The 17,641-nt window shown below is 34.1% G+C and overlaps 1 pseudogene; it reads left to right on the top strand.

Moving 5' to 3' along the window:
• The first annotated feature begins 9,285 nt into the window (after positions 1–9,285).
• LOC102668694 (steroid 5-alpha-reductase DET2-like) lies at positions 9,286–11,578 on the top strand (annotated as a pseudogene).
• The last annotated feature ends 6,063 nt before the right edge of the window (positions 11,579–17,641 follow it).

Raw genomic sequence — 17,641 nt, 5'->3', positions numbered from 1 at the left:
TGATTTTGAAATTCCCAACGGTGAGAATGTTCGAAATTGGATTGTGAACATGGTACAAACATTTCACGACGATCCAACGGTGAACGAGTCCAAGATCGTTGTTTTTTCTGAGACAGGTTTGGTGGACTGCGGGAAAAAGAAAGGGTTTTGAGAGAAGGAGGGGAAAAACGAAAATGAGGTGAAAAAGAGGCACCTGACTTAACATAACTATTTATACCTAGGGTATTCAGCCTATTATTTGCTCTATATTTATTTATTTATTTATTTTATAAAAACAAACTCTATTTTATTTTCTAACAAATAAATGAAATACCCTTTTTATTTTCTCTCAAATTATTATTTTAATCAATAATTATATCTCCTTATTTATTTATTTATAAAATCTCATCATTTTTCTAAAACTCTATTTATTTATAAATAACAATCCTTTTTAATCTAGATTACAAAAATTGGGATGTTACAAATATCACATAATCATCTGGAATAACATTTCTTCTTTCTCTTGTAGATCTCCGCAAAAGTATTGGCTCATGAAGCATAGGTTCTTGAGGATCTTGAGTTTGTTCTTCATGAACAACCAAATTATCTTGAGTGGGAGATTCAATAACAATATCTTGTAGAGGTTCTGAATTTGCTTTATCAAAAGAACCTGTATGAATCGGTTTTGGAATTGTTACTGATTCTTCCTCTAGCACAAAGTCTCTAATCTTATTCTTCCCCCCAAACTCAATATCCTCAAAGAATGTGGCAGTTCCCGTCTCAAAAATTGTCTTTAATTTGGTATCATAAAATTTATAGCCCCTGGATCTTTTAGAATAACCAATACAGTAGTTACTCACTGTTCAGGAGTCCAATTTCCTTTCATTTGGCTTATAAGGCCTTGCCTCAGCTGGATATCCCCATACATGAAAATGTTTCAGACTAGGCTTTCGCCCAACCCAAATCTCATAAGGTGCTTTGGCAGCTGCCTTGGTTGGCACTCTTGTTGGATCAAGTGGCCTCGAAATAATTAAGAAGGAGGGGTTGAATTAATTATTAATGTGCCTTGACTAATTAAAAATTTATCCTTCTTAATATTACTAGATTCAATTAGGCTTTACTACTAAGTTATGAGAAAGAAAATAACATAAACAATAACTTAGACAAAAGTAAAGCAAAAATAAAAACTACACAGTGGAAAGATAAAGAGTGTAGGGAAGAAGAAGACAAACAAAAGATTTATACTGGTTCGGCAACAACCCATGCCTACATTCAGTCCCCAAGAAACCACCGGTTCTTGAGATTTCCAATAACCTTGTAAAATCCTTTACAAGCAAAGATTCACAAGGGATGTACCCTCATTTATTCTCTTTGAACAACCAAATGGATGTACCCTCCCCTTGAACTGATCCACAAGAGATGTACCCTCTCTTGTTTTCAGTATTACAACCCAAGTAGATGTACCCTCTACTTGTACCACAAAGGATGTACCCTCCAATGTGTTAAGACAAAGAATTCTTAGGCGGTTAGTCCCTTGAATCTTTGTAAGGGGAAACAAAAGATATCTCAGGTGGTTAGTCCTTTGAAATCTTTTGTTTAAAGGGAAGCGGAAGAATCAAAAGAATTCTCCGGCGGTTAGTTCTTTGAATCTTTTGGCTAGAGGAAGAAGGAAGAATCAAAAGAATTCTCAGGCGGTTAGTCCTTTGAATCTTTTGGCAAGAGGGAGAAGGAAGAAAAGATAACACACTTTTGTTTTCTGTAGAATTTCCATTTGCAGAAAAACAAAGTTTTGAAAACAAAGTTTAGAAAGCTTTTTGGCAAAGAAAAATCAATGGGCAATGGTTAGAGAAAGATTGTGAAAAAAGGATTGTTTGGAAGAATATATTATATCTTTTGAACATGTGCTAAAGTCATGATTTTATAGACTCTTCATGTCTGGTCAAAGAAACCATTGGAAGAGTTATGACTTTTGAGAAAACCATGTTAAGAGTTATAAATCTTAACTTTTTCTTCAAAACTGTTCACTGGTAATCGATTACCAAAATGGTGTAATCGATTACACAATGTATTTTATGAAAAGTTGTGACTCTTCACAATTGGATTTGAATTCCAACGTTCAGATTCACTTGTAATTGATTACTAATATAGTGTAATCGATTACACTATTTGAAAATCATTTTGGAACGTTGCAAACCATTTGAAAACATTTTGAAAACCAAACTGGTCACTGGTAATCGATTACTAGAGAGTAATCACTCTGGTAACTTAGAAAATTTGAGAAAATTCTTTTGTAAAACAAAATTGTGCTATTTGGTTTGTGAAAAATTCTTTTAATACTTATCCTATATAAAGTCTAGACTTGCTGCTTCTTGATTTCTTCTCTTGAATCTTGAATCTTGGATTAGATTCTTGATGCTTGATCTTGAAGTCTTGAATCAATCTTGAATCAATTAGTTGGGCTTTTGGCATCATCAAAATTGCTTGGTTCATCATCATGAAGCTTGCTTCCACAGTCTCTCCCTTTTTGATGATGACAAACCTGAAATCAAGAAACGCATATAAGCTCTATCTTCTAATCGATCACTCACTTAATTCTCCCCATTTGTTCTTGAGTTTAAGCTTCACTTGAAATTAAGTTATTTAATTATATGAGTTCTTGATTTAATCCCAAATTTGTCTCCCCCTTTGGCATCAACAAAAAGCCAAAGTGCGTATAGAGACATAAAATCATACATTTACTCATAATCATCCAAACAAGGAAGACAATAATGCATACATAAACTAAGCAAGTATGATAATAATTCCTTCATAAACTATAATATAATGTTGGATAATTTAGAGAGTCATCCAAGATAACCAAATTAAAACAACTAAATTAGAAAGTAACATACTAATAAGTGTTTCAAAACATAGCAAATACACGGCTAGAAATCAAAATACTAATAATAATAGTAATGTCTAAACTGATGGTGGTGGTGGAGGTAAATCAAAGTAGTCGCGAATAATGGTAACATCTTCTTCAACCTTTGCAGTCCTTGAGTTTATCTCCTTAAATCGTGTGTCCACTTGACGTTCCAAGGAGTCAAACCTCTCACCAACATAGGTTTGAAGTCCATCAAACCTGTCCAAAATACTCTGAAGGAGAGAATAGTCCCCTTCAACCGGTAAGTGTCCTTTATTATCATTTGGTTGAGCACCCTTTTTTACCCAAGAGCCATCACGCTTTTTGCGTAAGCAAAGGAGGCAACCATAGCAACACCGATCAAGAAATATCTCATGATTGGGACATATGGTTCAGAATCAAGAGGGATGTTAAAATATTGAAGGAACAAGGTAACTAAGTGAGGATAGGGCAAAGGAGCATTTAATTGCAATGCCTTATGCATGCGATACCGGACTAGATGGGCCCAATCAATTTGTCGACCGGTATGAAAGGCCCACATGACTATTAGATCTTCTTCAGAAACCTATGCAAGGTTTGAAGATTTGGGGAGTAAGATACGAACAATTAGATAATGAAGGATGCGACTTTCAAGAGCCAATGAACCGGCAAGCAACTTTCCGATCATATCTGCTTGGTTGGTGCAAACCAACCGACGAACATCATGCATAGAAAAATCAAACTTCCAATCATCATCCAGTGCACCTTCAAATGGTACACCATCACTAGACAATTGGGTCAAATCATAGAAGAGGGATGGTCAATGACCATCTTTATCCCATAGACCTCAGAAATCAAGGTACTTTCTCGAATTTCAAGATTAGAATAAAAGGCTTTTACCAATTCAGAATACACAGACAGTTTTAAAGACATAAAGGGAATGAGATTTGAGTTATGAAATGCTTGAATGCATTTGAAACTCTCATCAGAAAATAAATCCATATCTATGAACTTAGGGTCAATGATAGAATGAGAGGAGAAAAGGTTTGTGTATCGTGTACGTTGCTCTTCCGATGAGAACAATTAGGAGGAGGAAATAGAGAAAGGAATTAGAGTATCCTGAGCCTCGGAGTGCCGTTGGCTTCTACTCGAAGAACCCTTGTGCTTCTTCGATGGTTCCGCCATTTGAGAGACTTATTTGGAATTTCAATCGGTTGAAATGAAAGAGGATAAAAAAAGATGAATTTTGGGCTTTGTGGGACGTGATTTGCATAAGAAATGTGTAAGTTAAGGCAGAAAGAAAATTTGGGAATGAGGGTTTCGTGAGAGAGACGAAGTTGCAGTTTCATGAATTTTGAAATTTGAATTTATAAGCAGCAGGGGCGCGTTGTAATCAATTACATCTTTTGATAATCGATTACACTTAGTCTGCCTCGTTGTAATCGATTACACATTGTGGTAATCGATTACCAGAGAGTATTTTAGCATAACTAAGTGTTGAATGAATTCTTAGGGTGAAAGGATTTGAAAAAGGGTCAAAATACTTTATATCTAAAAACTCTTTTATGAAAATAAATATATATAACATAATAGATTTTTGAAAAACTTTATGAATGACTTTTAAGCAAGTAATTCACATATCATACTAAAAATCATGCAAGAATCATAGACATCATCAAATATTTGTTTAAAAAAGAGACTTCATGCTTTGAGAAAAGAAAAATAACTCAATCAAACATATAAGCAAATATTCACAATAGAAATTAACCAAGACAAACAAATAAGATTTTGTTAGTCATAATATAAACAAGTTAATTGAAAGGAAAGTTTCAACCAACTTAATTTAAAAGAGAATGGTTTTGATGTTACCTTTTTCATGATTTAAGTGCCTAGATCTTCAAAGATGGAAGTCAGACTTTTGCTTTTTGCTTAATCTTCTTGAGAGATGTTCTCATCACTCTCATAATTCTTGGATAGAAGGTTGATCTCCTTCTCCGAACCATCGGATGAGTCATTGTCATCCCATGCAATATATGCCTTCTTGGATCTCCTTTCTTCATGACTTTTCTTCTCATTCTTCTCAGGCCATTGCTCGTTTGAGGGGAAATTTTCTTTGATGTGACCAAGTTGGTTGCACTTGTAGCATCTAAGAATTGGAGAATCTTCTTGGAATCTTTTTCCATGGTTGAAATTTTGATGCCTCTCGATTCTTCTCTTCTTGACAAATTTGTGAAACTTCTTCACAAAGAGTGAGAAGTCTTCTTCATCTTCTGATTCTTCATCTTCATTTTCCTCTTGTATTGATGAGGAGACTTTTAATGCTATGCTTTGTTTCCTCTTGTCGGTTTCTTCATTTTGATTTAGTCGTTGGAGTTCTATCTCATGTTCTTGTAATTTGCCAAAAAGTGTGGCACGAGACATAGAAGAAAGATCTTTACTTTTAGAAATGGCAGTTACCTTGGGCTGCCATTCCCTACTTAAGCATCTCAAAACTTTATTAATTAAATCTTCATTAGGAAAGGTTTTTCCTAAGGAGGCAAGGTGATTAACTATGTGTGTGAATCTTTTCTGCATGCTTTGGATTTTCTCATTAGTGTTCATCCTAAAGAGTTCATATTCATGGGTCAGTGTATTAATCCTAGATCTCTTAACATCAGTGGTGCCTTCATGTGTGAGTTGTAGTGTATCCCACATCTCTTTTGCATTTAGGCAGTTTGAAACTCTAAAATATTCATATATTTGTAGGGCAGAAGTAATAATGTTTTTGGCTTTAAGATTATATTGGACTCTTCTTCTATCTTCTTCAGACCATTTATCTCTAGGTTTTTCTATTGTTGTGCTTGTGCTTGCATCTACTATGGTGGGTACATAAGGTCCTATTTCTATTTCTTCCCAAATGTTTAAATCTATGGCTTCAATAAAGAATTGCATTCGGGTTTTCCAATAGTGGTAACCCTCACCATTAAAGATGGGTGGCCTATGGATGGAGTTTCCTTCGGGAAATAGAGAATTTGAGGAGGCCATGAATCTTGAAGTTGTGAAACTTTTCTCAAGATACTTGCTCTGATACCACTTGTTGGATCAAGTGACCTCGGAATAATTAAGAAGGGGGGGTTGAATTAATTAATAATGTGCCTTGACTAATTAAAAATTTATCCTTGTTAATATTACTAGATTCAATTAGGCTTTAATACTAAGTTATGAGAAAGAAAAGAATAGAAACAATAACTTAGACAAAAGTAAAGTGAAAATAAAAAATACACAACGGAAAGATAAAGAGTGTAGGGAAGAAGAAGACAAACACAAGATTTATACTGGTTCGGCAACAACCCATGCCTACATCCAATCCCCAAGCAACCACCGGTTCTTGAGATTTCTGATAACCTTGTAAAATCCTTTACAGGAAAAGATCCACAAGATATGTGCACTCCTTTGTTCTCTTTGAACAACCAAGTGGATGTACCCTCCACTTGAACTGATCCACAAGAGATGTACCCTCTCTTATTCTCAGTATTACAACCCAAGTAGATGTACCCTCTACTTGTACCACAAAGGATGTACCCTCTACTTGTACCACAAAGGATGTACCCTCCAATGTGTTAAGACAAAGAATTCTTAGGCGGTTAGTCCCTTGAATATTTGTAAGGGGAAACAAAAAATATCTGATGCGGTTAGTCCTTTGAAATCTTTTGTTTAAAGGGAAGAGAAAAAATCAAAAGAATTCTCAGGCGGTTAGTCCTTTGAATCTTTTGGCTAGAGGGAGAAGGAAGAATCAAAAGAATTCTCAGGCGGTTAGTCCTTTGAATCTTTTGGCAAGAGGGAGAAGGAAGAAAAGATAGTACACTTTTGTTTTCTGCAGAATTTCCACTTGCAGAAAAACAAAGTTTTGAAAACAAAGTTTAAAAAGCTTTTTGGCAAAGAAAAAGCAATGGGCAATGGTTAGAGAAAGATTGTGAAAAAAGGATTGTTTGGAAGAATATATTATATCTTTTGAACATGTGCCAAAGTCATGCTTTTATAGACTCTTCATGTCTGGTCAAAGAAACCATTGGAAGAGTTATGACTTTTGAGAAAACCATCTTAAGAGTTATAACTCTTAACTTTTTCTTCAAAATTGTTCACTGCTAATCGATTACGACAATGGTGCAATCGATTACACAATGTATTTTATGAAAAGTTGTGACTCTTCACAATTGGATTTGAATTCCAACGTTCAGATTCACTTGTAATCGATTACTAATATAGTGTAATCGATTATACTATTTGAAAATCATTTTGGAATGTTGCAAACCATTTGAAAATATTTTGAAAACCAAACTGGTCACTGGTAATCGATTACTGATAATTGGTAATCGATTACTAGAGAGTAATCACTCTGGTAACTTAGAAAATTTGAAAAAATTCTTTTGTAAAACAAAATTGTGCTATTTGGTTTGTGAAAAATTCTTTTAATACTTATCCTATATGAAGTCTTGACTTGTTGCTTCTTGATTTCTTCTCTTGAATCTTGGATTGGATTCTTGATGCTTGATCTTGAAGTCTTGAATCAATCTTGAATCAATCACTTGGGCTTTTGGCATCATCAAAATTGCTTGGTTCATCATCATGAAGCTTGCTTCTACAACTCTATTTATAATATAAGCTGCAATCTTTAGTTCCTTTCCCAAGAGTGACTATAGTAAGTTAGAATGACAAATCATGCTTCTTACCATATCCTTAAGAGTTTTGTTTCATCTTTCAACTACTACATCCATGCTAGGTGACCACGACATGGTGTACTATGGGACGATTTCACATTCCTCTAGGTACCTAGCAAAAGGCCCCGGACGTTGTTCACTTGAACCGTCATATCTGCCATAGTATTCACCACCACGGTCATATCTAACACTCTTGATTCTTTTGTTGAGTTGATTTTCAACTTCAACTTTAAATGTTTTGAACACATCCAGAGATTGTTAATTTTCATGTATAAGAAACAAGTATGCATATCTGGAGTAATTGTCTATGAATGATATAAAATATTGTTGACCATTCCATGAAGGTGTATGAAATGGCTCACAAATGTCCATATGTATCAATTCCAAGACATCTGTAGCTCTATATGCACCTAATTTCTTGCTTTTGGTCTATTTACCTTCGATGCATTCAACAAAAACATCAAAGCTTGTGAAATCAATGGAATCCAAGATTCTGTTTGACACAAGTCATTCAATTCTATTCTTAGAAATGTGACCTAAAAGCTTATGCCATAATGCTCCTGAGTTTGTATTATCAATTCTACGCTTAGTACCACGTAATTCCGCATTAAAGGATTCACCATAAGAAGCTACACTATCAAGTAAATATAGATTATCATAAGCCAAGACAGTTCCAACAATATCTGAATTAAAAGACAACCTAAACACATTATTTCCAAATGAACACAAATAATCCAATTTGTCCAAGTAAGAAATTGAAACCAAATGCCGTCTAAATGAAGATACAACAAAAGGGTCTTTCAAATCAAAATAAAAACCCGTACATAATAATAATCTAAAATGCCCTATAGCTTCCACCGATTTACCATCTCCAACATATATCCATCTTTCAGAATCAATTGGCTTCTGATAGCTTAGACAACCCTTTATTGAAACATTGATGTTAGTAGTGACACCAGAATCTAACCACCAAGTGTTTCTACGTATTGAAGCTAAATTGACCTCAGAATAGACCAAAGTAAGAAACATACCTTTCTTTGCACGCTAAGCATGATATTTGATACATTTTTTATTTACATGTCCAGGCTTACTGCAAAAGAAACAGTTGTCACCTTGATTTTGTTTCTTTTGTGTTGGACCCTTAGCAGCTTCATTCTTGGGCTCCTCAGTTGTTTTTATTTTGCCCTTGTCTTTACAGGTACTTACAATATAAACACTTTCAGTCCTTTCTTGCTTCATCTTTTCCTCTTCTTGCACATAGTATGAAATGAGCTCATTAAGAGACCATTTTTCATTCTAACAGTTATAAGAGATCTTAAACTGACTAAAATGTGACGATAGAGAAATTAGCACTAAATGAATAAGCAAGTCTTCTAATAGCTCAAGCTTTAGTGCCCTTAATTTTTAACCAATATTCTACATCCCCATAATGTATTATCTGACATTTCTTTTCCCTTGATACTTCATGAAATTAAGTTATGAAGAAGAGTACTTGTTTGCACCAAATCCAAAATTAAAACATTTCTAGAGTAAATTATTTTAACTTTATTTATTTATTTTAAATTTTAGAAGTCCATGATTGTTATTTTAATTTACTACAATGACCTCTAAAAGTAAGAATGAGCACAAAGTTATATGTGTATATATATATATATATATATATATATATATATATATATATATATATATATATATATATATTAATGATGCACTGTAACCTTTAAATGAGCAATGCATTTAAATATTGTTGGTAAGATCAAGCAAAAAATGTAAAATCTCTAAATTCATTTAAAATTTAGAATATTCCAACAGCCTGAATAAATAAAATTTCTAAAATCATACATGAAGCGAGTATGGGTGGCTCTGATACCAAATTGTAGAGATTCAATCAATCAACCTAATTTGATTCTAACAGACAATCATCAATCCTAACCACATGCTTTCTATCTTTAGGCTAGCGTATTCCTATAAAAGCTTCAACATAATATTATCCTTAATTTCTTTCTTCTAAAAAAATAAATAATTAATAATTAATTATTTTTAATTGTCCTAGATTTTTTTTTATTTATCAAATGCTATCGAAAAAAACAAATACCATTATATATTTTTATAATTTAGGGTATAAATGTTTAAAAAATGATATCAAACTCAAAAATACCGTCAAAGGAAACATGTTTTGAATGATTTTTTTGTTATGCAATTACAATTAGAAAAATGGTCCAATAATCTTTACTTTCTACACATATTTTTTATATTTAATTTATATATTTATTCATTTATCTTATTTTTCAACATAATACTATTCTTAATTTTTTTCTTTATTAATCAATATTATGTTTGTTCTAACTTATGTTTGATTTTCTATCTTTTTAAGTGTTTAATGTAATGTTATGCTTGCAACAATTAAAAAAAGGAGAAGATGAAGATGAAATTATATTTTGGATAGATGGTCACTTATGTCCCTAAATGTGTAGTGCGTTGACAAATTCGTCTTTGAATGTGTCACATAAGCTCTTCCATTAACGGTAACGGACACAAGTTGAGATAAATGAATTTGTCGCATTTTTTTTTTCATTTTTGGGTACTAAAATTTGAATTTCCATCTTTCGGAAATGAATTTGTTAGCGCTCTCCTAATTCAAGGACGAAAAGTTTGTCAAATAATTAGCGTTGAAGATGTTCTTAACTAGATGGATGTGGAACCTAAAATTCCTAAATGAACGATGATATCTTTCCTAAAACAAATTTTTGTCTTAATTACTTATCCAATACTATTATTTACTCCTTGCATTCCAATTTATGTAACATTTTTATTTAAAAAAGAAAAGTGTTCTAAATCAATTGTCATATTACAAACCAATAAAAAAATTATTGCTTAAAAATTATATCATTTATTGCTTAATTTGATTTGCTTAGTTTCATCCTAGTAAATAGTTCAATTTCCCCTTAATTTTTAAGCAATAAATGATATAATTTTTTTATCGATAAGACTTAAAGATAATGTCAAAAAATTTATAATAACTTACACCTTTACTCAATTAACTGAACAACTCTGTGACCATTATTAGAGTTTATAACAAAATGAAAACAACCTAATTGGATCAATTAAAAAAAATTAGGACCAAATTAAATCATTTTAAAAACTAATGAACCAAATTAAATCACTTATTAATAATGGGACAAAAATATGAAAAAAAAACCAAATAAATAATTAAATTAACCCTTTTGAGTTTTCTTCTCTCACTTCTATCATTATTAATTATAAATCAACATTAAATTTATTAGATGTTGGTCAGACCTCATTAGTTGTGACCAAACCTTATCTATTTTGTCTCTTACCATTTCCACTTTTCCTTTCTCGTTTTGATCATAATCCAAACTGATTTCACTTCACTCTCCACTCTCATTATTCCCCCAACAACAATGATCCCAGACGACGACTCATCCCTCTTCCATCGCTCCCTCCTGACCCTTTTCCTAATTGCACCACCCTCACCTTCCTCTCCCTCACCTTTTGCTAAGCCCCCTACGGTAAGCACCACTAGCCTAGCTGGGACCCAAACTCCCCCCCCCCCCTCTTAGCTTGGCTCCTCATGGAAAGCCCAACCCTCTGGTTCACCCTCCTCCTCTTCCCCTAGGCATCCACTCCCACAACCCCAAAGTCTAATCCCTTATAACCCCCCTTCCTAATCCACTACTTCAACTGCACCATCCTCTACCCCCTCCACATCCTCCTTGCTGCTTCAAAGAAAATCACCTTGGGCTTCCCCCTCTCGGTAGCCCTAATGGCCTTCACTTTCAACATCCTCTACTTTACCTCCAAGCCTGTTAGGTCTCTCACTACAACAATCACTATGATGACTCAGGCTTTTTCTGACTTTGATTTTTGTGTGGGCTTTTGGTGTTTTTGTTGGGGATGGGGATTAATGTGTGGGCCGATGGGGTTTTGTTGTGGCTCAAGAGCGAGTGCTTCTAGGTGCACCCAGCATTATTGCTGGTGCACCCAGCACTAACCACGAAAAGACAGAAATACCCCTTACGGATCAACTTGATCCGTAAGGGGAGAAATTAGCAGGGCAGTTTTGTCATTTTCAAAGAATGTTGGGTGCACCAGCAATAATGTTGGGTGCACCTAGCAACACTCCTCAAGAGCGAGGGGAAGGGTACGTGGTGTTGCACGGACAGTTGTCGAGTGGCTCGGTTGGGCCAACATGGCTTGGTCATGGGTCGGGTTGGGCTTTTTTGTCTACACTTTTGTGAACTTGGTTCTAGGGCGTAGGCCAACCGGAGGTGGTATTTGGAGAAGTTTGGGAATGATTATCCTAAGGAAAGGAAGGTTGTTATTCCTTACTTGTATCTAATCTTTTGTTATGATTTTCTCTTATTGGATTGTAATTGGGAATGTGGGAAGAGATCGGGGGGAAAATGATGATGATGAAATGCAGCTCAACAATTTACTGTAAAAAAAATCACGTTTTTTGTAAACGTGATTTTAAGAAGTCATCATGATTTTTAGGGCAAAGATTTTTAGGGTGTCCATTAGTGATTGAATTTTTAGTCGTATCTAGAAATGTGATCAAAGTGTGATTATGACTGAAATTTAAAATCTTAATTTTCTTGTTGATATAACTGACAACAATTATTTAGATGAAATAACGATTTTAATTGGATAACAACATAAATACGTATTTTAGGTCTAAGTTATATCCTTCTTCGAAATACTCCGCTTTTGTGCATCTTTAACATTCGTGAAGATAGTGTAAGATACTATATTAGGCAATAAATTAAAGTATAATTAATTTGTTTCTGACAAAGATCAATTAAATGTTTGAGATTTTTATGAATGGGACGTATCAATAATTTAAGGATTGGTATTTCACTGATTTTAAGTATGAAGAGAAGGTCACTATCATAGTATGCTATTTGTGTTATATGCAAATATGACAGTTTGGATTAATCATTATGGTGCCTTTACTAGTGCAATTTGTAGTGTAGTCAGTACTATTTTTTACAGAATGTTTTCAATCCTTATCTATGATCTATCTCTTTGTGAAACTAAAATTAGTAGCAGAAAAAAGATCATATTTGACTATTAAGTTACTCTTCAATATTTTGAGGACAAACATGTAATTCAAGCTAAATATCAAAGGAGTCCAAATAGCACACGCTTCCATATCAAGTTATATTGCATGATATGTGCACATTTTGCACCACCTTCCTCTCAAATTAAACTCTATCAGTTGCCTATGAAAAATAATACATGCTTCATACTGAAATGTTGCGGTGCTGTGAATTGAGAGAAAGAAATACAGAGAACATCAAGAGAACAAGAAGCAACCAGCAAAGTCTGATGGCTATGGGTTGGTATCCTTACAAAGAGCAAGAATAAAAAAGCTTTATAAGAAAATATTGTAATTTTAGTTGTGGGTAGGTGCTAGGAAGTGGGAATTGGGAGATGGGACTAACAAGTCACAAGGACATTTTTTTTTTCTATTTTTAAAAAAGGAAATATTGATACTTTTGTGAATTCAATGGTGTCATTTAATAATGTTCACTTGTTATTGTTGTTCATAACTTTGAGATTTGGATAGAATTTTTTTTTGTGTTATTGATAGGAAATATTTTTTTACTTTACCAATGACTATTCACAAGGTTTAAATCTAAGACTTAAAGAGATCAAATTCAGTTTGGCTACTCAGTGGTGATTCGCACTAAATTTCACTACTTTATAAGCATACTCGATATAGCCATAAAATATAGTGGTATAGATGAGATAGATGATTATGGCCGGATAGTTTAAGCTTAAAGAAAAGACAACTTCTACCATGGAAAAACATACCAAGCGGTTTACGATGAAAATTTGTTATCAATTTCTTTTTCTTTGTTCATAGGTGAATTAATTGATATGCTTCTTTATGGTAGAAACCACCTAAATAAAAATGTAATTTTTTTTAGAAATTATAGTTAACTCTTAAAAAATATACAAAGTGATTTACTGAAGTAGGCGTTCATTTGAAACATTCGAACAAAAAATCAAACAATACTGTTTAGATATTATTATTCATCTTTCTGTCTTTTGAAAGAAGGAACAAGTTTTCTACACTTGACATTTTGTTGGCATTATTTTACAAATTAATTAGTGATTGAAACATTTTATATATCTTTACTAATCGTTTATGTCACAAAATTATCAATTTAAAAATTTGCTTTAATCGGGGCAAGGGGAATAAAGTATTTGCTAGATTACATTACGTATTAGCATTCCCAATCTATTTACCAGAATATATAGCAACTATGATGTGATAAGTGTGTTTAATAGTTGTGTATTTAATTTAAACTTTCCATAAGAAAGAGCTTAACCTTTACGTATATTTACTTAAAAAAAAACTAGTTATTAATTTCATGTTAATAAATCCGTGCAGTAAAAAAACTATTAATAAATCTGTATTAAAAAAATTCAAAAATATTATAAGAGCTTAAATACGTTTATATTCAAATATATAACACTTTTTTAGTTTTCATCCTGATAAATTTTTTTAAAATGCTCTTTGTAAAATACCTATTTTTGATTTTGATCTTTACTATTTTTTGTCCATATAATATATTCATTATATTCATTTTTAGTTTTAGTTCCTATAATATTTTATTCATTTTGAATTAATCCCTTTAAAATATTTAATAGGAATTTAAAAGTAAATAATCTATATATTAAAAGGACAAAAAAAATATAGTACCAATAACAACAATATCAAAGTTTTATCCCACCTGTGAGCTCGGTTACATAACCACACAACGCCTTTTGAAAAGTTAGAAAAAGCGCTGAGATTCGTCCCGTTGATATACACCACCATTGTCACCAGCTCTTGCCATGATTAAGGAACAAAGAATTTTACAGTAAATTAAAAAAAAATTTAGGACCTCACCACACTCGTGTTTGATGCTCTCAATATAGGTTTTTGTGTGATGTTTTCACTCTTGCCTTTTACCACTCACTCCCTCTTAAGTTCCTGGATGGACCGAATTAGACACACAAGGTAATACAAAATAAGAGGAGACAATATAATGATCAGAGTTTGATTTGGGATAACAACTTGGACTTGATTTGGATAGCAGATTGGATTTGATTTGGATAACAGATTAGATTTGGATAAAAAAAAAATTGATTTGATTTGATTTGGATAATAGATCAGATTTGGATAACAAATTAGATTTAATTTGGATAACAGATATGATAACAAATAAGATAACAGATAGGATAACAGATAAGATAACAGATATGACAAGTAAACTTCAAATGCTCATAACTTTTGTTACGGTTGTCTGTTTGAGGCCCACTATATATCAAAACGCTCAAAATTCAGAGGAGAATCTAGATAAGGGGATTTGTTCCACGATTTTCTTTCCAAAAAAACACCTCTAAATGCCTCAATTTCGTGTTCAAAGATCAAACACCCACTTTTTTTTTCAAAATTTTTGCAACTTTTTTTTTGACACAAAGTGTGAAAGACACAAGAAACAAGAACAAGAACGTGACAAGAACAAGAACAAGAACGAAACAAGATGTAAACAAGAACGCAAATAACAGAACACAAGACGCAAACAAGAACGAAACAAGATGTAAACAAAAATGCAAATAACAGAACACAAGACGCAAACAAGAACGAAACAAGATGTAAACAAAAACACAAATAACAGAACAAGGACAAAACACGAACATGGACAAATTACAAAGAAAAATAATAGGATAGGATAGAACCTGTATCAAGAGCCGAAGCTCTGATACACCGTTTCAATGGAGCTGAGCCCAATGCTTATGAGTTGCAAGATTTTGTTGATTGCTATTCTGACCTGGGGTTGGGGAGCATCAACACTCATGGCCCCTTGTACACGTGGACTAATGGCAGGGTGTGGAGCAAATTGGACAGAACTTTATGTAACCAGGCCTGGTTCAATTCCTTTGGAAATTCTGCTTGTGAAGTTATGAAGTTTATTTCTATCTCAGACCATACTCCTCTAGTTGTCACCACTGAGTTGGTAGTGCCTAGAGGTAATTCTCCATTTAAGTTCAACAATGTTATTGTGGATCATCCAAATTTCTTAAGAATTGTTGCAGATGGCTGGAAGCAAAATATTCATGGTTGTAGCATGTTCAAGGTCTGTAAGAAATTGAAAGCTCTTAAAGCTCCCTTGAAGAATCTTTTTAAGCAGGAGTTCAACAACATCTCCAACCGAGTAGAGCTAGCTGAGGCTGAATATAACAGTGTGCTTAATTCTCTAAAGCAAAATCCTCAGGATCCTTCCCTTCTTGCTCTGGCAAACCGCACTAGAGGGCAGACCATTATGCTTAGAAAAGCGGAGTCTATGAAATTTGCTCAGCTCATCAAAAACAAATATCTCCTGCAGGCTGATAAATGCTCCAAATTCTTTCATGCTTTAATCAAGCGCAACAGACACAGTCGGTTTATTGCTGCCATAAGGCTAGAGGATGGGCATAACACTTCCTCCCAAGATGAAATTGCCCTTGCTTTTGTGAATCACTTTAGGAATTTGTTTAGTGCTCATGAGCTAACCCAAACTCCTTCCATTTCGATCTGCAACAGGGGTCCTAAGGTTCCCACCGATTGCTTTGCGGCCTTACTTTGTCCTACTTCTAAGCAAGAGGTTTGGAACGTTATTTCTGTGATGGATAATAATAAAGCTCCTGGGCCAGATGGTTTCAATGTTGTATTCTTCAAGAAGGCTTGGAATATCATTGGTGATGATATCTTTGCAGCGGTTAATGAATTCTTTACAACTGGAAAAATTCTAAAGCAGCTCAACCATGCTATTATTGCGCTTATTCCTATGCATGATCAGGCCTCCCAGGTTAACCATTTTAGACCCATATCTTGCTGTAATTTGTTATACAAGATTGTATCTAAAATTCTGGCTAACCGCATAGCCCCAGTGCTTGAGACTATTATTGGGGAAACTCAAACTGCTTTCATTAAGAACAGAAAGATGATGGACAACATCTTCCTAGTTCAAGAGATTTTGCGCAAATATGCTCGGAAAAGATCCTCTCCGAGATGCCTCCTGAAAATTGACATGCATAAAGCTTATGATTCCATTTCCTGGGAATTCTTGGATTGGATGCTTAAGTCCATTGGCTTTCCAGCCCAGTTCTGTACTTGGATCATGGAATGTGTTTCTTCCACTTCCTTTAGTGTGGCAGTCAATGGATCCATTTATGGTCACTTCAAAGGGCAGCGGGGTCTTAGACAAGGGGATCCTCTCTCCCCTTATCTGTTTGTGCTCTGTTTGGAGTACTTTTCCAGAAATATGAGCAGCCTCAAGGAAGATGCCAATTTTAAATTTCATCCCAACTGTGCAAGTATTCAGCTATCTCATTTGGCTTTTGCAGATGATATTATGCTTCTATCTAGAGGAGATATCCCTTCTGTGTCAACTATGTTTGCCAAGCTTTAGAACTTCTATAGGGTTTCAGGGCTTTCCATCAGCTCTGATTAATCTGCCATATACTCAGCCGGTATTAGGCCTCATGAGCTTTCTCATATTCAGCAGATTACTGGATTTAGCTTGGGTGATTTCCCTTTCAGATACTTAGGTGTTTCCCTTTTATCATCTAGATTAAATGTATGTCATTATGCTCCCTTGCTTTCCAAGATTACTGGCCTGATTCAAGGATGGAGCAAAAAGTCTTTATCTTATGCAGATAAGTTAGAGTTGATCAGAGCGGTTATTCAAGGAATTGTGAATTTCTGGATGGGGATTTTTCCTTTGCCGCAATCTGTTATGGACCGGATCAACGCTTCGTGCCGTAATTTTTTGTGGGGCAAAGCGGATATTGGCAAACACAAGCCCTTGGTTGCTTGGTCAGTAGTTTGTTCTCCGAAAAGAGAAGGGGGTTTAGGCCTTTTTAATCTCAAGGACTGGAACCTTGCGCTTTTTTCCCGTATCCTGTGGGACTTTCATTGTAAGAAAGATTCTCTATGGGTTCGGTGGGTTCACCATTACTATTTCAGAGGGAGCGATGTGTGGAATTACAATTCTTCTTCATCAGATTCAGTTTTGATAAAGAAAAT

Source organism: Glycine max, chromosome 18 (assembly GCF_000004515.6).
Source record: "Glycine max cultivar Williams 82 chromosome 18, Glycine_max_v4.0, whole genome shotgun sequence".
NCBI lineage: Eukaryota > Viridiplantae > Streptophyta > Magnoliopsida > Fabales > Fabaceae > Glycine > Glycine max.
The sequence above is the reverse complement of the archived record's forward strand: the minus strand, read 5'-3'. Positions and strand labels throughout refer to the sequence as shown.